The 23,196-nt window shown below is 42.0% G+C and overlaps 1 protein-coding gene across 2 annotated transcripts in view; it reads left to right on the top strand.

Annotated features, from left to right (window-relative positions):
- Positions 1–1,711: 1,711 nt before the first annotated feature.
- EXD2 (exonuclease 3'-5' domain containing 2) overlaps positions 1,712–23,196 on the top strand; it is a 56,020-nt gene continuing 34,535 nt past the window's right edge. Inside the window, exon 1 of one of the 2 annotated variants that reach the window (XM_086320045.1) lies at positions 1,712–1,878. The gene's annotated coding sequence lies outside the window, so the exon portion shown is untranslated. Of the gene's footprint in view, positions 1,879–15,498; positions 15,627–23,196 lie in introns of those variants that run through there. The other variant, XM_086320047.1, reaches the window with a different exon arrangement.

Genomic DNA, 23,196 nt, shown 5'->3' with positions numbered 1-23,196 from the left:
GAGGAGCCTGGTAGGCTGTAGTCCATGGGGTTGCTAAGAGTCAGACACGACTGAGTGACTTCACTTTCACTTTTCACTTTCATGCATTGGAGAAGGAAATGGCAACCCACTCCAGTGTTCTTGCCTGGAGAATCCCAGGGACGGGGGAGCCTGGTGGGCTGCCGTCTCTGGAGTCGCACAGAGTCGGACACGGCTGAAGCGACTTGGCAGCAGCAGCAGCAGTAGCCTGAGAGTTCTGGTTGCTCCACAGTCTTGGCAGTACTTTGTATTTTCTCTCTTTTTCATTTTAGCCTTTCTGTTGGGTATGTAAGGGCTTCCCAGGTGGTGCTAGTGGTAAAGAACCCACCTGTCAAAGCAGGAGACTTAATAAACATGGGTTCAAATCCTGGTGGGGAAGATCCCCTGGAGGAGGGTATGGCAACCCATTCCAGTTTTCTTGCCCAGAGAATCCCATGGTCAGAGGAGCCTGGCGGGCTACAGTTCATGGAGGTCACAAACAGACATGACTGAATGGCTGAGCATGCACGCACGTACGTGGGTGCGTAAAGGTGTCTCACTGAGGTTTTTTTTTAAATATGTTATTTGTGGGATCTTCATCTCCACGTGCCAGATCTTTCATTGTGGCATATGGGCTCTAGTTGTGGTGCGAGAGCTTGCTCCATGGTATGTGGGATCTTAGTCCCCAAAACTGGATGGACCACAACCCTTGAATTGCAATACAGATTCCTAATCACTGAACCACCCAAGAAGTCCTTCTCTGAGGTTTTAATTTGCATTTCCCCTTTACTTTTTTGTTTTTTAGGTGTTTTAGGATGGAGCAGATGAAAATGCAGAGGGTTAATGCTGTATATCTGCCAGAAAATTTCCCTTAATGGGTCATTACGTAATGGAACTTAGAACCTTTTCTCCTGTACTGGAAGCCAAACGATGTAGCAATGAGGGCAACAAGCTTTGCAATCAGATATACTGTTTTGATATATATATATATGGGAGCAGATATACCAGCTCCAATTCTTACTTGCTGAATTACCTTGAGAAATTTAACCTTTCTCTACATTATGTAAAATGGCACTAATAATAGTACTCTCATGAGATTATGAGGATTAAATGAGATAAAATATGTAAAACGTTTTGCAAAGTTCCTAGCATACTATTAGCACAGAGTCCCCAAATGGCAGCTATTATTATCCCTTATATTGTTTTTTTTTTTTCCTTATATTGTTTATGCACATCTCATTTCTATTTTACACATTCTAGGACAAAGCAACAGCACATAAAACACACATAAGGTGCCTCACAAATGTCAGTTACTGATAAAGACTGGATGAAAGTTTTTAAATATAAACGGAAGGTATTGTGGTTCTTGTTATAAAAGATGGCATACGTATTATAATGCATATAGTATAAAAGGCACTTCTAATGAGGAATGTATTATTTAAACAAGTGTCTCTTCTGTTTACCTTTCTCATTTAACAACTAAGAAAATCAGTGCGGTGGAGAAATTAGTAAGGACAGTCACAAATCCCATATTGCATTTGTGACGGTTACAGAGGCTTCCTTCCTTAAAACCAAGACAAACAAAAATATCACCCAGAAAAAAAAAAAAAAGGGCACCACTTATCCGAAAAGATGTTAAGACTTTCCGATTTTAACAGAGCTTTTGTTCAGCACTGGAGAAACTGGTAAGGCACTAGCGACCGCAGCTGCTTCCGTACAAGATGGCGTCGCCCACTTGTACACCCCTGCTCGGGTTACGTCACGGAACCGGAAGTGGTTTCCGTCCTAGAGGATTCGGGTGGGTGCGCGCAGGTGGTCACAGAGGTTCCAGATATTCAGCGTGGGGTGCCGCAGGTGTTCGGGTCGGGTCCAGGGCCGCAGGTAAGTGAGGCTCGGCGGCCGGCGAAGCTTTTCTCCGGGTCTGTGCGAATGGTGGAGGCGGTTTTCCGTGCGGACTGAGGAGAGGGCTCAAGATGCTGGCGAGGTCACCGTGCGCGGGGGCGAATGATTGCGGGGACCTCGTTGTCCCCGAGCGACTTGGCCCTGCCCCTCTCCCCGCCTTCCTCGCCGGTGGCGGGGGCAGTTCACCACCTAGGTGCGCCGCGGGGGCTTTCACCTCGATCGCTAGCTCCCGGTGGCCTTCCGGGGCCGCCTCCTCGGACCCGCGTCTGCTCTCTTTAAGGAGTACCTACCAAACCTTCCTGGCTTCTTGACCCAGTTAGCTACAAAGGAAGCACCGCTCGCAACATCTGGCAGCTCCTTAGGCGCTGCGTGTTGCACGCGTCCACAGATGAGTTTCGTGCCCTCGATTCGTGGGGACCTACGCCCGCCCCCATTGTTACCACCTCTTTCTTCCCAGACCACACCCGCTGCTATGGACCTTGTTGGGAGGCACCTCTTTTTCTTTTCGCAACCCTGGAATATAGATCAGGACTAGAACCGTAATGTTGATTTATTACAGAATTGATACGTGCTTGTTAAAATATAAACGAAACCTAAACTTTTATAAGCTTTTGATATATTAATGAACATAAACTCCCTTAGACACTCATTTCTTGAAAACACTAAAATATTTACACCGTAGAACTGCAGTGAAAGGTTTTGTAATATCAAAGTTGCGAAGTTCGAGAGAAAAGGGGTTATTTAAGAGAAGGGAAGGAATTATGAATTTTGGTCAAGTTGAGTTTGCTTTTAAAAAATGTATTTATTCTTTTATATTTATTTTAGCTGTAGCCCATGTCATGTAGCCCATGTCATTTACACAAAATAGATCCTCTTTGACCTCTTTCCATCTCCATCTTTTCTTTTTTAATCTTTTGTCCCTAGGTAAAAACTGTTATCAGTTTGGCATGTTTTTTCTTTTTTTTTGGTTTACATTTATTGACACGTGTTTGTACAGATACATGTGTAAAATTTTGGGTTAAACTTTTACCAATGTGGCATATTGTACCTCTTCAACAACTAAACTTCTTGTGCTTAAAAATGGGTCTTGGAACTTTTTCTTTGTTAATAAGTAGACATCTGCCATATTTGGTCTACTTGCTCTGTAAATTCCAGAACATGTTACAGTCCCATAATATGTGAGATAATTCCATAGGTTGCTTAGTTTTTCCGTCTTAGGCACAGTGTGGCAGAGAACATCCTCCCACAGCGTCTGTGAGCTTGAGTGAGCATTTCTCAAAGATAGAAACCTGCAGGTGGAATTGCTGGGTGGGAGGGTGTGGATATTTTATGCCAAACTGCCCACCAGCAGTGTATAATAATCTCTGCTTTCCCAGCTCTTTTAAACATTTGATGGTGTCAGCCTTTTTTGCTTTTGCCAATCTGATGGGTGGGAAATGACTTTAATTTGGTGTTTTAATTTGTATTTCCCTGGTTATTGGTGAGATTGAGCATCTTTTCATGATCGTTGGCTATTTGTATTCCTTCCTCTTTTGAGAAATGCCTCATTTCTTTTGGGTTGTCTGGTTATATATGGTAATGCTTATATATTAATCTTTTATCATTCATATACATTTGAAATATTTATTCCCAACATTTTGAAGTTGTTTCTTATCTCTTAACCATGTGGCATCTTTGTAGAATCAATCAATCAAAGTCTGTGTTTAAATGTATCAGTCTTTCACTTTGTGTATTTAGTGGGCTTTTATTCCTAATCCCAGTGGCTCTCAAATGGGAGCTGTTTTGCTTTCTGGGAGCCACTTGGCAATGTCACGAGATGTATTTTGGTTCTCATCCAGTGGGTAGAAGCCAGGGATGCTGCTAAATACCCCACAGTGCCCAGGAAAGCCCTTAAGCAAAGAATTTTTCTGGCCTAAAATGTCAGTAGTGCTGAGGCTGAAAAACCCTGTGCTACCCTGGGGCCGCGCTTTCTCTTACCACTGTTTTCTCCTGTAAATTGTTACATGTTAGAGGTTTTCTCTAATTCCTTTGTGTGTGTGTCAGAGAGAGAGAGAATGGTGTGTGCCTTTTTCTTGTTTTCCAAGCAATGTCACTCTGAATATCAGTCCATCCGTGCCCCATTAATCTAAAATACCACATTTATCACGTACTAATGTCTCACCCACACGGTGTCTTTTCTGTACGCTCTTCTGTCCTATGTCCGAATTTTCTATTTTGCTGGGCCAATACCATAGCATTCTACATTAAGTATATATTATACTTGGGTATCTAGTAGGGTAAGTAGTCCCTCATGATTATTTTTATTGTTATTTTATTGGAAGTCATACTTTATCAGCTTATGTACTCATTATTTAATCAGTGTTTTGGGGGTAGTCTTACAGTTTCTTGCCCAGATTAATTTTAGAATCAGCTTGTCAAGTCGTTTTTTTCTTTTTTTAAGTGAGTTTACTGTGGTGACCTAAATGGGAAGCGGTGGGGGGGGGCCTTCCCTGGTGGCTCAGTGGTAAAGAATCTGCTTGCCAATGCAGGAGACATGGGTTTGATTCCTGGATTGGGAAGATCCCCTGGAGAAGGAAATGACTACCCACTCCAGTATTCTTGCCTGGGAAATCCCATGGACAGTGGAGCCTGGCGGGCTACAGTTCATGGGGTCCCAAAAGAGTCAGACACGACTTGGTGACTGCAACAAAATGGAAAGGAAATCTAAGAGAGTGGGCATATGTATACATATGACTGATACACTTTGCTCTACAACAAGAAACTAACACATTGTAAAGCACCTGTACTCCAATAAAAATTAATACAAAAATAATTGCATTTAAAAATAAGATGGTCTTATTGAAATGTAATTCACATAATTTGTTTTTTAAAGTACACAATTCAGTGATTTTTTTAGTATATTTCCAGTTAAGCAGCCGTTGCTATAACCTAATTCTGTTTTATTTTTAAAAGTTTATTTATTTGGTTGTGCCAGGCTTAGTTGCAGCATGTGGGATCTAGTTCCCCAACCAGGGATCAAACCCTGGCCCCTGCATTGAGAGTGCAGAGTGTTAGCTACTAGACCACCAGGGAAGTCCCTACAGCCTAATTTTTGGACATCATTATCATCCCCCAAAGACAGTTGCTTCAGTCATGTCCGATTCTTTGAAAGGACTCTAGCTTGCCAGGCTCCTCTGTCCATGGGATTATCCTGGCAAGAATACTAGAGTGGGTTGCCATTCCCTTCTTGAGGGATCTTTCCACCCAGGGATTGAATCTGCGTCTTCTGCGGCTCCTGCATCGCAGGTGGACTCTTTACCACTGACCCAACTGGAAAGCCCAAAGAAGCCCATACCTATTATCAATACCCATTCCCCAATATCCTAGCCCTGTGCATGCTAAGTCGCTTCTGTCGTGTCCGACTCTTTGTAGCCCCTATGGACCATAGCCTACCAGGCTCCTCTGTCCATGGGATTCTCCAGACAATACTGGAGTGGGTTGCCATTTCCTCTTCCAGGGGATCTTCCTGACCCAGGGATCAAACCCAGGTCTTCTGCATTGCTGGCAGATTCTTTACCATCTGAGCCATCAGGGAAGCTGCTAGCCCTAGCCCTCAGTTCAGTTCAGTTCAGTCGCTCAGTCGTGTCCGACGCTTTGCGACCCCATGAATCACAGCACGCCAGGCCTCCCTGTCCATCACCAACTCCCGGAGTTCACCCAGACTCACGTCCATCGAGTCAGTGATGCCATCCAGCCATCTCATCCTCTGTCGTCCCCTTCTCCTCCTGCCCCCAATCCCTCCCAGCATCAGAGTCTTTTCCAATGAGTCAACTCTTTGCATGAGGTGGCCAAAGTACTGGAGTTTCAGCTTTAGCATCATTCCTTCCAAAGAACACCCTGCTGCTGCTGCTGCTGCTAAGTCGCTTCACTCGTGTCCGACTCTGTGCGACCTCATAGACGGCAGCCCATCAGGCTCCCCCGTCCCTGGGATTCTCCAGGCAAGAATACTGGAGTGGGTTGCCATTTCCTTCTCCAATGCATGAAAGTGAAAAAGAACACCCTAGACAGTCACTAATCTTTCTGCCTTTATAGATCTAAGCATTTTGTATAAATGGAATTGTACAATTTTTGTACGATTTTGTGATTGGCTTCTTTCACTTGGTATAATGTTCTCAAGGTTCATCCATGTTGCAACATGTGTCAGTATTCATTCCTTTTTATCTCTGAATAAGATTCCATTCTCTGGTGTATTTGTTTCCTAGGGCTACAGTATCGAAGTAACGAAAACTGGATGGCTTAAAATAACAGATATATTCTCTCACAGCCTTGGAGGCTATAAAGTCCAAAATCAAGTTGCCAGCAGGAGTGCGTTCTCTCGGGTCTCTACGGGGGAATCCTTTCCTGCCTCTTTCTAGCTTCTGACTTTGCCAGCAGTCCTTGGCATTGTTTGGCATGCCTTAGCTTGCAGCTGCATAACTCCAACTTCTGCCTCTGTCTTCACCTGGCCTTCATCCCAGAGTGTCTGTCTTCACGTTGTAATTCTCTTTGTGAAAGTCTGTCTCAGTCTTTTCTCCCCTTCATATAAGGACACCAGTTATTGAATTAAAGGCCCACTCCACTCCAGCAGGACCCTGTTTTAACTTAATTAGGTATGCAGAGGCCATTTCCAAATAAAGTCATGTTTATAGGTAATGGGAGTTAGGACATTAACATATCTTTTGGGGGAATCACATAACATTATGGATACACCCCATTTTATTTATCTGTGCATCAGCTGCCGGACATGTTTCCACTTTTGGCTATTATGAATAATGCTGCTATGAACTGTTGTGTGGACATGTGTTTTCATTCCTCTTGAATATATACCTAGAAGTGGAGGTGCCGGGTCATGTGGCAACTCTGTGTTTAATCATTTGAGCAACTGCCAGATTATTTTCCAAACAGCTGTACCTTTTTATGTCAACATCAACAGTATATGAGGATTCTAATTTCTCCGCATTATTGCCAGCACTTATTAGCTGTCTTTTTAATTAAAGCCATCCTAGTGGGTGTGAAGTGGTATCTCATTGTGGTTTTGATTTGCATTTCCTTAATAGCTAATGATGTTGAGCATCTTTTCACGTGTTTATTGGCCATTTGTGTATGTTCTTTGAAGAAGTGTCTATTCATATCTTTGCCTGTTTTAAATTGGTTGTTCTTTTTTTATTGAAGTGTAATAGTTTTTTATATCTTCTAGATACACGCCCTCATGAGATAGATGATGCAAATATATTTTCTCCCATCCTGTGGCTTTTTTTCACTTTCTTGATCATCAATTCATTAAAAAAATTTTTTTTAATTAAGTTTGCATTTAATTTACATTATTCTGAGTATTTCTTTTTTCAGCATTAATTATTTTTTTGTTTTGGCTGCGTTGGGTCTTCATTACAACATGCAGGCTTCTCTAGTTGTGGCGTGTGGGCTCTAGAGCACATTTGGAGTATTTCTGTATCTGCTCTTCTTTATTAAAGAAAAATGCAGTAATTATAGTACCTTCTGTAGAGGATTGTTAAAAAGGATTAAATGAGTAATGTATTCATAAATATATAGGCATATGTGTGTAAAGAGCCTGGCACTTGATAACGTGCTCTGTAAGTGACACCTTACCTTCAGTAAGGTTTTCTTTGTTTCTTCGTATTCAGTTCAGATCAGTTCAGTTGATCTTACATATTTCTTGTTGAGTTTATACTTAATGTTTTTGTGTGTATGTTTGTTTAAAAACATGTGGTTTGTAGTTTTAAAATAGTGTATATTTCTATTATGAATGAGATTTTCTTCATATTTTTATAATGGGTTTGGGAAGCTATTAGTTTTCTATTCATTACACTTTCAAAATTCTAAGTTGTAAAAGTTGTGACTTGTTTACTAATCCAGGTTACTCCGACGCCAGTGTTCTGATAGGAACTAGTGTTCTTTTGCATTCTGCCTTCTTCTGCCCTGATTTGAATCTTCTTCTCATCTTGGCTCTGCTATTGTGAGTCTTAATCTAATGGGTCTGCCTGCCTCTAGCCTTACCCTCATCCAGTCTAGCGCATGCACAGTGACCACAGTGTTCTTTGAAATATGAGCCTAGACCTGTCACTTCGATTCTAAGTCTCTTACTCGCTCTCCATTACCTGTAAGGTCTTATCTTACCAGGTAATATAGGGCTTCTCATGACTTGACCTGTATCTCCTCCCTCTAGCATCATTCCTCTCTGTCTCCTTACTTACACATTATGCTCTAGCACAGTGCTGTCCAGTTGAAATATTATGTGAGCCCCATACATAATTTAAAGCTTTCTACTAGCCACAGTAAGAGTATAAAAAGAAACAGGTGAACTTAATTTTAACAGGTATTGTTTAACCCAGTAGATCCAAACTATCGTTTCAACGTGAGATATAAAAAATCAGTATGGAATTACTTGAGATAGGAAGTATAATAGAGGTTACTGAGAGTTGGGGAGGGAGGAATGGGAAGTTACTGTTTAATGGTACAGAGTTTGTTTGGGATGATGAAGTAGTTCTAGAAATCAATAGGGATGGGACTTCCCTGGTGGCTCAGTGGTTGGGCATCTGCCTGCCAATGCAGGGGGCACAGGTTTTATCCCTGGTTGGGGAACTAAGATCCCACAAGCTGCTGGGCCACTAAGCCTGTTTGCCACAACCAAGACATGATGCAGCCAAATAAATAAAAATTAAAAAAAAAGAAAGAAATGGATAGTGGTGATGATTGCGTAACCTTGTGGATGCAGTTATGCCACTGAATGATACTCTTAAAAATGTTAAAATGTAAATTTTGTGTATGTTTTACTACAATGAAATAAAAGGTCACCTTAAAAGTCGATACGGAAGGGCTTCCCTGGTGGCTCAGTGGTGAAGAATCCACCTGCCAGTGCAGGAGACACGGGTTTGATCCCTGGTCCGGGAAGATCCCACATGCTGCGGAGCAGCTAGGCCCGTGTGCCACAACTTTGGAGCCTGTTCTCTAGAACCCGGGAGCTGCAGCTACTGAAGCTCGAGTGCCCTGGAGCCCGTACTCCGCAACAAGGGAAGCCACCGAGATGAGAAACCCTCGCACCGCATTGAAGAGTCGCCCCTGCTCGACACAGTTAGAGAAAAGCCTGTGCAGCAGCTTAGACCCAGCACAGCCAAAAATGAGTATTAAAAAAAAATCAATATGGAAATTATCAATAAGATAGTTTTTATTTTTTTTTAAGAGTCAGTCTTTGGAATTCAGAATTTTGCGCTTATGGTGCATGTTAAGTTTGCTTGAACTTTTCCGCTTGTGCGATGACGCTTCGTGCCTTTCATATCTTTGCACGTGCTGTTGTTCCCTCTGCCTGGAGTGCCCTTCTTTCTGCCTGGTGCACCTAGAGAATGCTTGCTCATTAAAATTTTTTTTTTAATTTTAAAATATATTTATTTATTATTGTTGGCTGTGCTGGGCCTTCGTTGCAGCATGCAGACTTCTCTAGTCGGGTGTGAGGGCTTAGTTGCCCTGAGGCATGTGGGGTCTGAGTCCCACGACCAGGGACTGGAAGGTGTATTCTTAACCACTGGACCCCAGGGAAGGCCCTGGTTTGCTTGTTTTTTAACACCAGTACCAGTCTCAGAGCTCACCCCTCTCAGCAAGTGTTTCTCTTAATAATTCCCACTCCTCTTCTTGGCCATCCTGTACTCGTGTGCTCGTGTGTGCTTCTGTGGTTTGTGTTACCTCACTATATTGCAAATTGTTCAGTGTACCCACTTCTCCTTTTCTGAATCCTGCATTTTTGAAAGCAGATTGGCCTTTTAACTCTTTTTACTCAGAGTCCAGCACAGTGTTTGGTTTATTGAAAGGGCTGTGTACGTGTTTACTGAATGAATCCCTTGACTGGGGGGAAAAATACCCCACAAAATTTGTCCATATAAAAATGAATTAAGAACTGTTTTGAATGTTGCCAAGAGTTCCTTCATATGGAGGTACCCTACTTGCTCCTTCAGTTTCCCTATTAGGATTTTCTTTTTCACAGGCCACATGATGGTAAATAATAAGTGGGAACCTGGCTGCTTGGGAATTCCAGGTCTGAGGGAGCCCTTCTCAATGGAAGCAAATCAATAATGCTCTGTTTGTTTTTTTTTTTAAGTATTCTGCTTTAACATAACCTGATTTTAGCATTATTAGCCATGAAGGTAGTGTGAAATACAAAAATAAATTTGAAAAATGAATTAATAAAAACACATGTTAGAAGATGTTATTTTCACAGAAAACAAAAATTCGCTTTTCTATACAAAAACTTGTAAGTTGGGGGGGAAGGCACAATCAAGATGCAAATTGAGGGGCTTCCCTGGTGGATAAGTGGTTAAGAATCCCCCTTCCAATGCCGGGGACACGGGTTTGATCCCTGCTCCAGGAGGATCCCTCTTGGGCAGCTAAGCCAGTGGGCCACAACTGCTGAAGCGCCCATGCCCTAGAGCCTGTGCTCCACAGGAAGAGAGTAGCCCCCACTCTCCCCTTGCTCTCATCAACTAGAGAAAGCCCTTGTGCAATAAATAAATGAACAAATATATATATTTTTAAATCCAGATTAATCTCAAAGGATAAAATGTTTGGTTGAAACATACAAGAAGAAATTTAGAAGAAAGAAACGTAAAATTTTGGATTGAGTGCAAAGTATACAAGCATAGAAAATGGGGAATTCAGTGTGATTTCAGTGAACTTTACTTACCACAAACTCTGTATGAATCATCAATGCGATTCTGCTGTTCAAACACCTATCATTTCATCCAGCGTGAGTAAAATATAGGGCCCTGAGCCTGGGAAGTAATAGTACCAATGTAGACTACACCAATTAGACCACGTCTCAAGTATTGAATACAGACCTGGGTGCCACATTTTAAGAGATACATTGGCAAGCTTGGAGCCATTCAGAAGGATCTAGCCATAATGGCGAGTGGTCTGTAAACTAGGTCCCAGGAAGACTAATTGGATTAAGTAGAATGTACCAAGGGAAGTCGTAAGAGCTGTTTTCACATATTTCACAAGCTCTTAGGAAAGAGTAAATACTTTTGTCATTTCAGAGGCCAGACTGAGCATCAAAGAGAAAAATTTCCATGTAGGGAACTTTTACAGAATGCAAGAATGTTTCAACAAAAACTGCCTCTTAAGGTAATGAACTCTGTTTCTGGAAGTATTCAGGTAGAGATCAGGTCATGATCTGTCAGGATTACGAAGGAAAGAAATCTTGAACTGTGTGAGAGCTGAATTTGGCTTTTAGATTTTAACTCTAGTTCTTTGTTTCCCTTTAATAAGACTGCTGTGGTTTTAGAACCCAGTAGTAGTCATATTGAACATTTATTGAACTCTAAAGTGCTAGCCAATATGCTAAGTCAAGCTATTTCGTCATCTTACTTAAGCCTTACAATAATCCGACATGGTAGGTACTATCCTTCTCATTTTACTGATAAGGCAACTGAGACTTAGCAGTTCAGTGAATTGCCCGAGTTTATATAGCCACTAGGGCTTCCATGGTGGCTCCGTGGTAAAGAATCTGCCTGCTAATGCAGGAGGCGAGGGTTTAATCCCTGGGTCAGAAAGATCCCCTGGAGAAGGAAATGGCAACCTACTCCAGTATTCTTGCCTGAAAAATCCCTTGTACAGAGGAGTCTGGCAGTCCATGGGGTCACGAAAGAGACAGCACAACGGAGTAAAACAACAATAACAATATAGCAAGTGGCAGAGGCCCAGGGTGTTGACTCTGGGGCTTATGTCTTTATCCTTGACCTTCTGCTGCTCTCTGAACATTTTAACTTATTGTTTAATTCATTAAAATGAGATTTCTTTCAGGAATATAATCATAAGTCTTAAGTGTTAAGTGGGAAAAAGTGGGAAACTTACTTTGCCTGTCTCTAAAAGTGAAAATGAAGTGTTAGTCACTCAATCATGTCCAACTCTTTGCGATGCTGTGCTCTGTGGCCTGACAGTCTCCTCTGTCCATGGAATTCTCCAGGCAAGAATACTGGCGTGGGTTGCCATGCCCTTCTCCAGAGGATCTTCCCAACTCAGAGATTGAACCCAAGTCTGCTTTGCAGGCAGATATTTTTTTTTACAGTCTGAGCCACCAGGGAAGCCCATCTCTAAAAAGCACCACTTAAAAAAACATGCTTCTCCAGAATTGAAAGAGACACGTGTACCCCAGTGTTCATCGCAGCACTGTTTATAATAGCCAGGACATGGAAGCAACCTAGATGTCCATCAGCAGATGAATGGATACGAAAGCTGTGGTACATATACACAATGGAGTATTACTCAGCTATTAAAAAGAATACATTTGAATCAGTTCTAATGAGGTGGATGAAACTGGAGCCTATTATACAGAGTGAAGTAAGCCAGAAAGAAAAACACCAATACAGTATACTAATGCATATACATGGAATTTAGAAAGATGGTAACGACAACCCTGTATGCGAGACAGCAAAAGAGACACAGATGTATAGAATAGTCTTTTGGACTCTGTGGGAGAGCGGGGAGGGGATGATTTGGGAGAATGGCATTAAAACATGTATAATATCATAAAATAAAAAATCAGTCCTTAAAAAAAAAAAAGTCTTTCTAATTGGAGTCGGAAAAGAGTTGGATGTGATAACAGTTATTTTATGCTATTATTTTATATAATTTTTAATACAGTTTTTTAAAAAAGAATGGCAGATCCTTTGTCACTGAAGATGGTAAAGCATTGAAAGCTTTGGATCCCAGAGCCCAGTCCTTAGCGAGGTATCTTAGTCTGTATTTATAGAATACCACAGACTGGGTGGCTTAGAGACACCAGTTCTAACAGTTTTGGAGTCTGGAAGTCCAAGATCAGATTGCCAGCATGGTTGAGTCTTCTGGGCTACAGGCTGCTAACAACTTCTTATTGTATCCATAGTGGCAGAGATCAGAGAGAAACAAGGTCTCTTTTTCCTGGCACTAATCCTGTTCACTGGTGGCTCAGACTGTAAAGTGTCTGTCTACAATGCAGGAGACCCGGGTTCGATCCCTGGGTTGGGAAGATCCCCTGGAGAAGGAAATGGCAATCCACTCCAGTACTATTGCCTGGAAAACCCCATGGACAGAGGAGCCTGGTAGGCTATAGTCCATGGAGTTACAAAGAGCTGGACACGACTGAGCAACTTCACTTTCACTTTCAATTCTATTCACTAGGGCTCTACCCTTATGATCTCATCTGATCCTAATTACCTTCCAGAGGCCCCGGAGTTTGAGATTTCCTCATGAATTTCAGAGGGACACAGACATTCCATTTATAACCCAAGATTTGATTTTTCTCACTCCTAGCCCAGTGTTGAACCATACTGCTTGTTTATAGTATCATAGCTCAATAAGGGAAGACATTTTTTTTAGTTTCATGTGAATAAACAGTTTTGTAGTCTGATAATTGAATTAGAAATATCTATCATAAAATGTTAGCATATAATACCTTGAATTGTTTTATTCATCTAGTAACTGTTTATTGTTATCCGCTCTGTGCTAATTGCTGGAGATAGTTATATATAAATTAAGAAGCCAGTTAAGGTGAAGACGCATTTGAGGTCCCTATTTTCATGGGGTTTACATTCTGGTGGGAAAGATAGACAGTGAATGAACCAGCAGTCATTAATTCATAAGTCAAGCCAACAGGAGAAAAATCAGAAATATCCCTAAGTTTAAAAAATTGCATACACTTGTGTAACCCACAGCTCCATCAACATACGGAACTTTACTACAATTTCAGAAGTTTCCTTCCTATCTGAAATGCTTTTCCCTGGAATTGGGCCTAACTGGCTCCTTTTTGTCGTGCAGTGCACGGCTTAAATGTCTCTTCTCTGCACCCACCTCTCTCCGAGGCAACTATTGTTCAGATTTTTTTTCTACCATAGATTAGTTTTAGCTGTTCTAAATATATATATAAATAGATGTTCTTTATATATAAATAGAACTATACAGTATCTCTTTTATATCTGTCTTCTTTCACTCAGCCTAAGGTTATTTGAGATTCATCCAGGTTGCATGTATTAGTAATAAGTTCCTTTTTATTCTTGATTAACATTGTATTGTATGGATGTACCACTTGGGCTGTTTCCAGTTTGGGGCTGTTATGAATAAAGCTGTTATGAATATGCTTATACAAGTCTTTTTGTGGATATATTTAATGTATCCAACTTGGACTCAGAGAACTGTACCAAGTCTGACCTCCTTCATCTTCCAAATCTTCCTTTTCTGGATATTGAGTTTCTGAATCCATCCTTTGTGTCTGTTCTTATATTTCTTAATCTCTTTATCTTTGTGATGCATTCTGAGTGACTTCCTCAGATTTATCTTCAGTTCAGTAACTCTTCCTCTCTCGCTCTCTGATCCACTGTTTGTTGAGTATTGAGTTTTTAAAAAAATTTTAACAAATGTTTTTCATATCTAGAAATTCTACTTTTTGTTGTCTCCTGTTCATGCTTTAGATTTTATTTTCCTGAATTTCCCTGATTGTTACTTTGAAGTCTCTTTCACATCTCAGATATGATTGTGGTTTTTTTTTGTTTGTTTTTTTTCTGGTTCTGTGAGCGATTTTTATTGGTTTTAGGGTTTGGGGTTTTGTGTTGTTTTCTTTAATTTGTGAACACTCTTGTAGGGACTGATCTTCCGTGCCAGTCCTGAATGTTTCTTGCATGGTGGAAACAGTTTTATGATCAGCTCTGTCCTTTTCTAACAGAACTCATCTTTGGTTTTAGTTTCTTGGCTAAGAGTTTCCTTTTGTAAGTATAACATGAACTCAGCCCCTGTTTTCAGTCCAGAGTGCAGATTTGAGGGGTTGTCCTCTTAGGGGGAACTCTGTTCATATTCTCTTTCCTTAAATTGAATGAAAGATCCTTTATATTCTATAGTACTTTACAGTTTTCAAAAGTTTTACACTTGTATTCAGGTATATATGGCTTTTCCCTTATAGATTATTAGAAAATATTGAGTATATTTTATGTACTATGCTATACAGTAGATCCTTATTAGTTATCTATTTTATGTATAGTAAGGTATGTATATTAATCCAAAACTCCTGTTTTATCCCTACTCCTCCTTCCTCTTTGGTAATCATGTTTGTTTTCTCTGTGGGTGTGTTTCTGTTTTGCCCATAAGTTCATTTGTTTCATTTTTTTAGATTTCACATTTAAGTGATATCATATGGTATTCGTCTTTCTCTGTCTGACTTCACTTAGTATGGTAATCTCCAGGTGCATCCATGTTGTTGCAAGTGGCATTATTTTATTCTTTCTTATGGCCAAATAATACTCCATTGTGTATATATACCCCATCTTCTTTATCCATTCATCTGGTGATGGACATTTGGGTTGCTTCCATGTCTTGGCTATTGTACATACTGCTTCACTGAACATTGGGATACATGTATCTTTTCAAATTAGTGTTTCAGTTTTTTGGGAGTATACACTCAGGAGTGGAATTGCTGGGTCATAGGGTAGTTCTTTTTTTTTTTCAGATTTATTTATTTTTGGCTCTCCTGGGTCTTCGTTGCTGAGGCTTTCTCTGATTGTGGTGAGCAGGGGCTACTCTTCAATGTGGTGCCTGGGCTTCTCATTCCAGTGGCTTCTCTTGTTGCAGACCGTGGGCTCTAGGCGCGCAGGCTCAGTAGTTGTGGCACACCAGCTTAGTTGCCCTGCAGCATGTAGAATCTTCCTGGAGCAAGGACTGAACCCATGTCTCCTGCATTGGTAAGCAGACTCTTAACCACTGGACCACCAGGGAAGCACCCCACCCCACCCCCACTCTTTCAGGGAATGAAGTTGTTTAAAGATATTTTTTAAATTAATTTTTAAATATTTTTATTTACTTGGCTGTGCCAGATCTTAGTTGTGGCACACGGGATCTTCAGTCTTCCTCGTTGTGGCATGCTTGATCTTTAGGTGGGGCATGCAAACTCTTGGGCTTCCCAAGTGGCATAGGTGGTAAAGAACTTGCCTGACAGTGCAGGAGACTTAAGAGATGCAGGTTCGATTCCTGGGGTGGGAAGATACCCTGGAGGAAGGCATGGCAACCCATTCCAGTATTCTTGCATGGAGAATCCCATGGACAGAGGAGCCTGGTGAGCTACAGTCCATAGAGTCACACAGTATCAGACATGACTGAAGCAACTGAGCACATATTCAGTTCAGTTCAGTTCAGTTCAATCACTCAGTAGTGTCTGACTCTTTGCGACACCATGAATCGCAGCACGCCAGGCCTCCTTGTCCATCACCAATTCCTGGAGTTCACTCAGACTCACGTCCATCGAGTCAATCATGCCATCCAGCCATCTCATCCACTGTCGTCCCTTTCTCCTCCTGCTCCCAGTCCTTCCCAGCATCAGAGTCTTTTCCAATGAGTCAACTCTTCGCATGAGGTGGCCAAAGTACTGGAGTTTCAGCTTTAGCATCATTCCTTCCAAAGAAATCCCAGGGCTGATCTCCTTCAGAATGGACTGGTTGGATCTCCTTACAGTCCAAGGGACTCTCAAGAATCTTCTCCAACATCACAGTTCAAAAGCATCAATTCTTCGGTGCTCAGCCTTCTTCACAGTCCAACTCTCACACCCATACATGACCACAGGAAAAACCATAGCCTTGACTAGACGAATCTTTGTTGGCAAAGTAATGTCTCTGCTTTTGAATATGCTATCTAGGTTGGTCATAACTTTCCTTTCAAGGAGTAAGCGTCTTTTAATTTCATGGCTGCAGTCACCATCTGCAGTGATTTTGGAGCCCAGAAAAATAAAGTCTGACACTGTTTCCCCTGTTTCCCCATCTATTTCCCATGAAGTGATGGGACCGGATGCCATGATCTTCGTTTTCTGAATGTTGAGCTTTAAGCCAACTTTTTCACTCTCCACTTTCACTTTCATCAAGAGGCTTTTTAGTTCCTCTTCACTTTCTGCCATAAGGGTGGTGTCATCATCATATCTGAGGTTGTTGATATTTCTCCCGGCAATCTTGATTCCAGCTTGTGCTTCTTCCAGTCCAGCGTTTCTCATGATGTACTCTGCATATAAGTTAAATAAGCAGGGTGACAATATACAGCCTTGACGTACTTCTTTTCCTATTTGGAACCAGTCTGTTGTTCCATGTACAGTTCTAACTATTGCTTCCTGACCTGCATACAGATTTCTCAAGAGGCAGGTCAGGTGGTCTGGTATTCCCATCTCTTTCACAATTTTCCACAGTTGATTGTGATCCACAGAGTCAAAGGCTTTGGCATAGTCAATAAAGAAGAAATAGGTGTTTTTCTGGAACTCTCTTGCCTTTTCCATGATGTGGTGGATGTTAGCAGTTTGATCTCTGGTCCCTCTGCCTTTTCTAAAACCAGCTTGAACATCAGGAAGTTCACAGTTCACATACTGCTGAAGCCTGGCTTGGAGAATTTTGAGCATTACTTTACTAGCATGTGAGATGAGTGCAATTGTGCAGTAGTTTGAGCATTCTTTGGCATTGCCTTTCTTTGGGATTGGAATGAAAACTGACCTTTTCCAGTCCTGTGTCCACTGCTGAGTTTTCCAAATTTGCTGGTATATTGAGTGCAGCACTTTGACAGCATCATCTTTCAGGATTTGAAATAGCTCAACTGGAATTCTATCACCTCCACTAGCTTTGTTCGTAGTGATGCTTTCTTTCTTTCTTTTTTTTTTAATAGCCCTCATAGAAAAACTTTATTGGAAAGCAGGGAAGACTACCAAGATATGAATGAAACAAAAAATAAAAAAAGTTCAGACATAAAGTGTATGACCTTGGTTTAAGTGGAAATGGAACCGTTTGGTGGTTTGTAGTTAGTGACCTATATTTTCACTTTGTGGCATTGCTGCTGCTACAGCTAAGCCGCTTCAGTTGTGTCTGACTCTGTGCGACCCCATAGACGGCAGCCCACCAGGCTCCTCTGTCCCTGGGATTCTCCAGGCAAGAATACTGGAATGGGTTGCCATTTCCTTCTCCAAGGCACGCATGCTAAGTCGCTTCTGTTGTGTCCGACTCTATGCGACCCTATGGACAGCAGCCCACCAGGCTCCTCTGTCCACAGGATTCTCTAGGCAAGAATACTGGAGTGGGTTGCCATTTCCTTCTCCAAGTAGTGATGCTTTCTAAGGCCCACTTGACTTCACATTCCAGGATGTCTGGCTCTAGATCAGTGATCACACCATCGTGATTATCTGGGAGGTGAAGATCTTTTTTGTACAGTTCTTCTGTGTATTTTGCCATCTCTTCTTAATATCTTCTGCTTCTCTTAGGTCCATACCATTTGTGTCCTTTATTGAGCCCATCTTTGCATGAAATGTTCCCTTGGTATCTCTGATTCTCTTGAAGAGATCTCTAGTCTTTCCCATTTTCCTCTATTTCCTCTATTTCTTTGCATTGATCGCTGAGGAAAGCTTTCTTATCTCTTCTTGCTATTCTTTGGAACTCTGCATTCAGATGCTTATATCTTTCCTTTTCTCCTTTGCTGTTCACTTCTCTTCTTTTCACAGCTATTTGTAAGGCCTCCCCAGAGAGCCGTTTAGCTTTTTTGCATTTCTTTTCCATGGGGATGGTCTTGATCCCTGTCTCCTGTACAATGTCACGAACCTCATTCCATAGTTCATCAGGCACTCTATCTATCAGATCTAGGCCCTTAAATCTATTTCTCACTTCCACTGTATAATCATAAGGGATTTGATTTAGGTCATACCTGAATGGTCTAGTGGTTTTCCCTACTTTCTTCAATTTCAGTCTGAATTTGGCAATAAGGAGTTCATGATCTGAGCCACAGTCAGCTCCTGGTCTTGTTTTTGTTGACTGTATAGAGCGTCTCCATCTTTGGCTGCAAAGAATATAATCAAACTGATTTCCGTGTTGACCATCTGGTGATGTCCATGTGTAGAGTCTTCTCTTGTGTTGTTGGAAGAGGGTGTTTGCTATGACTAGTGCATTTTCTTGGCAAAACTCTATTAGTCTTTGCCCTGCTTCATTCCGTATTCCAAGGCCAAATTTGCCTGTTACTCCAGGTGTTTCTTGACTTCCTACTTTTGCATTCCAGTCCCCTATAATGAAAAGGACATCTTTTTTGGATGTTAGTTCTAAAAGGTCTTGTAGGTCTTCATAGAACCATTCAACTTCAGCTTCTTCAGCGTTAACTGTTTGGGGCATAGGCTTGGATTACTGTGATACTGAATGGTTTGCCTTGGAAACGAACAGAGATCATTCTGTCGTTTTTGAGATTGCATCCAAGTACTGCATTTCGGACTCTTTTGTTGACCATGATGGCTACTCCATTTCTTCTGAGGGATTCCTGCCCGCAGTAGTAGATATAAGAGTCATCTGAGTTAAATTCACCCATTCCAGTCCATTTCAGTTCGCTGATTCCTAGAATGTCGACATTCACTCTTGCCATCTCTTGTTTGACCACTTGCAATTTGCCTTGATTCATGGACCTGACATTCCAGGTTCCTATGCAATGTTGCTCTTTATAGCATCGGACCTTGCTTCTATCACCAGTCACACCCACAGCTGGGTATTGTTTTTGCTTTGGCTCCATCCCTTCATTCTTTCTGGAGTTATTTCTCCACTGATCTCCAGTAGCATATTGGGCACCTACTGACCTGGGGAGTTCCTCTTTCAGTATCCTATCATTTTGCCTTTTCATACTGTTCGTGGGGTTCTCAAGGCAAGAATACTGAAGTGGTTTGCCATTCCTTTCTCCAGTGGACCACATTCTGTCAGATCTCTCCACCATGACCCGCCCATCTTGGGTTGCCCCATGGGCATGGCTTAGTTTCATTGAGTTAGACAAGGCTGTGGTCCTAGTGTGATTAGATTGACTACTTTCCTGTGAGTATGGTTTCAGTGAGTATGGAAAAGACTCCGATGCTGGGAGGGATTGGGGGCAGGAAGGAGAAGGGGACGACAGAGGATGAGATGGCTGGATGGCATCACTGACTTGATGGACGTGAGTCTCGGTGAACTCTGGGAGTTGGTGGTGGACAGGGAAGCCTGGCGTGCTGCGATTCATGGGGTTGCAAAGAGTCGGACACAACTGAGCGACTGATCTGATCTGATCTGATCTCTGATGGTTTCAGTGTGTCTGCCCTCTGATGCCCTCTTGCAACACCTAACCGTCTTACTTGGGTTTCTCTTACCTTGGACGTGGGGTATCTCTTCACGGCTGCTCCAGCAAGGCGCAGCCGCTGCTCCTTACCTTGGACGAGCACGCATGCACATATGCAAATTCTTAGTTGCCTCTTAGTGTCTGGAGGGGGCTGTGGGCTCAGGAAGTCTTTAGGTAGCCTGGCTGTGTCACCACCCAGTTAGTTGTTTGGCCTGAGGCATCCAAACATTGGTGCCTACAAGCTATTGGGTAGGGCCACAGGCTGTAATGAACTAGATCAGATCAGATCAGATCAGTCACTCAGTCGTGTCCGACTCTTTGCGACCCCATGAATTGCAGCACTCCAGGCCTCCCTGTCCATCACCAACTCCTGGAGTTCATTCAGACTCAAGTCCATCGAGTCAGTGATGCCATCCAGCCATCTCATCCTCTGTCATCCCCTTCTCCTCCTGCCCCCAATCCCTCCCAGCATCAGAGTCTTTTCCAATGAGTCAACTCTTCGCATGAGGTGGCCAAAGTACTGGAGTTTCAGCTTTAGCATCATTCCTTCCAAAGAAATCCCAGGGCTGATCTCCTTCAGAATGAACTGGTTGGATCTCCTTGCGGTCCAAGGGACTCTCAAGAATATTCTCCAACATCACAGTTCAGAAGCATCAGTTCTTCGGTGCTCAGCCTTCTTCACAGTTCAACTCTCACATCCGTACATGACCACAGGAAAAACCATAGCCTTGACTAGACAGACCTTTGTTGGCAAAGTAATGTCTCTGCTTTTGAATATGCTATCTAGGTTGGTCATAACTTTCCTTCCAAGGAGTAAGCGTCTTTTAATCTCATGGCTGCAGTCACCATCTGCAGTGATTTTGGAGCCCAGAGAAATAAAGTCTGACACTGTTTCCCCATCTATTTCCCATGAAGTGATGGGACCAGATGCCGTGATCTTCGTTTTCTGAATGTTGAGCTTTAAGCCAACTTTTTCACTCTCCACTTTCACTTTCATCAAGAGGCTTTTTAGTTCCTCTTCACTTTCTGCCATAAGGGTGGTGTCATCTGCATATCTGAGGTTATTGTTATTTTTCTGCAAAAATGTATTTTAAGAGAAGCATAGCCATTTTATTGTTTTCATTAGTACTGTAATAACTGTTGTGATTCCATTTTCTCTCCAGTGCTGAATGTCTCTGTAGGCATAATGATCAGTTGTTGTAAATATTAAAGTATTTAAAAAAATTTGTTGTTGAAACTTATAAAAATTGATAAAAACAGTACACATTGGGAGTTCCTTGGTGGCTTTTTGGTTAGGATCCTGGGCTTTCTTTGGTGGCCCGGGTTCAATCTCTGGTCTTGAACTGAGATCCCAAAAGCCATGTGGTGTGGCTGAAACAAAATCAAGTACACGTTGAATGGAAACCAAGAGTCACCGAGCAGTATTGTTGTTCATTTGCTAAGTCCTCTTCGACTCTGCGACCCCATGGGCTGCAGCGTGCCAGGCTTCCCTGTCCTTCACTATCCCCTAGAGTTTGCGGCTCTTTGCATCAGGTGGCCAAAGAACTGAAGCTTCAGCTTCAGCATCAATCCTTCCAATTCAGGGTTGATTTCCTTTGGGATTGACTGGTTTGATCTCCTTGCTGTCCAAGGGACTCTCAAGAAGCTTCTCCAGCACCACAATTTGAAAACATCAATTCTTTGGTGCCCAGCCTTCTTTGGGCTACTTTGGTGGCTCAGAAGGTAAAGAATCCGCCTGCAGTGTGGGAGACCTGAGTTCGATCCCTGGGTTGGGAAGATCCCCTGGAGGAGGGCAGGGCAACCCACTCCAGTATTCTTGTCTTGGAGAATCCCCATGGATAGTGGAGCCTCATGGGCTTTAGTACATGGGTTTGCAAAGAGTCAGACATGACTGAGTGACTAAGCACAGCAGCCTTCTTTATGGTCCAACTCTCACATCTATACATGGCTATTTGAAAAGTATAGGTGGGGTCTAGCAAATTGCTGTGTCTTTGAACAGTGTAGATTTTAGGTCAGAGACTACAGATGGGTAGCCCCAGAACCCAAAATAGTTTAAGTTTTAAATTATTTTTAAAATTTATTGAAACCTCAGACTTTTTTTATTTTGCTGGCAGGGTTTCAGAAACGAAATTTGTTGCTGACACTTGAAAACGGTGACATTTCACATAAAATTCAGGTATCTAACTTCTCTTAAGTCATCAAGATAATCTGAATATACTGGGTCTACTTCGCAAATAGGTGAGGAAGAGCACAGCAGCTGGTGCTCGATGATCGCTCTCCCACGTTTTCCCTCCATTACAGAGGCCAAAGGCCACTTGGCATTTATTGTTACCCTTGTGAAAGGGAAAGTCTTCGTCGCTCAGCCGTGTCCCACTCTTTTCGACCCCATGGACTGTAGCCTGCCAGGCTCTGTTCTTGGAATTCTCCAGACAAGAATACTGGAGTGGATAGCCATTCCCTATTGTTCCACTTTTACTGTTGTTTTAAAAATAGTACAGAAATAGTAGTATATACCTATGTTTTCTATCAAAAATAGGAAAGCAAAAGATAGGTGGTCAAAAACCATATTGTAAGTATCGGTAAAAAAGTTAATCAGTTAATCCAAGGAAGAAATGAAAGGTTTTATTTGAGCCAAATTGGAGGATTGTAACCTGGGAAGAACATCTCAGAAAGCTGAGAATTGTTCCATCACTGAGAAGTCAAGGCACAGTTATAAAAGATTTTTGGGACCTAGGGCTGTACATCAGATGTTGTATTATTGCCCATTTATATTACCAAGATCTAAGTGCCATGTGATCCCTTGTGAGATCAAGAAGGAATGTTATCTCTGAGGAGTTGTCTTATTGATGCTAAGAGAATATTGCTCTTTATGACTGAGCAGGTATTTCTGCCGATGGGCAAGTTTAGGTTAATGCATAGTGCAGATACATAATGCACAGTGGGAAGAGAGAGGAGGCCAAAGGACAGAAAAAATTTTTTGGTTTTCTTGTCTTGCCCTAAAATAATAAATTTTATTTCACATATGAAAAATGTAGAAGAAACTATTTTGTGATAGAAAGGAAGACAGTGCCTACATATTTAATAGGACATCTGTGTCAATTTTCTCTTGCACTTGGCTTGCTTCACTTATTTATGTTATCCTGTTTTGACCTTGTGAACATTTCAAATTGCAGCCCC

This window comes from Bos grunniens, chromosome 10, assembly GCF_055505025.1.
Source record: "Bos grunniens cultivar Pamir isolate PY7600 chromosome 10, Bosgru_T2T1.0, whole genome shotgun sequence".
Taxonomy (NCBI): domain Eukaryota; kingdom Metazoa; phylum Chordata; class Mammalia; order Artiodactyla; family Bovidae; genus Bos; species Bos grunniens.
Note: the sequence above shows the minus strand (reverse complement) of the source record. Positions and strands in the feature narration are given on the sequence as shown.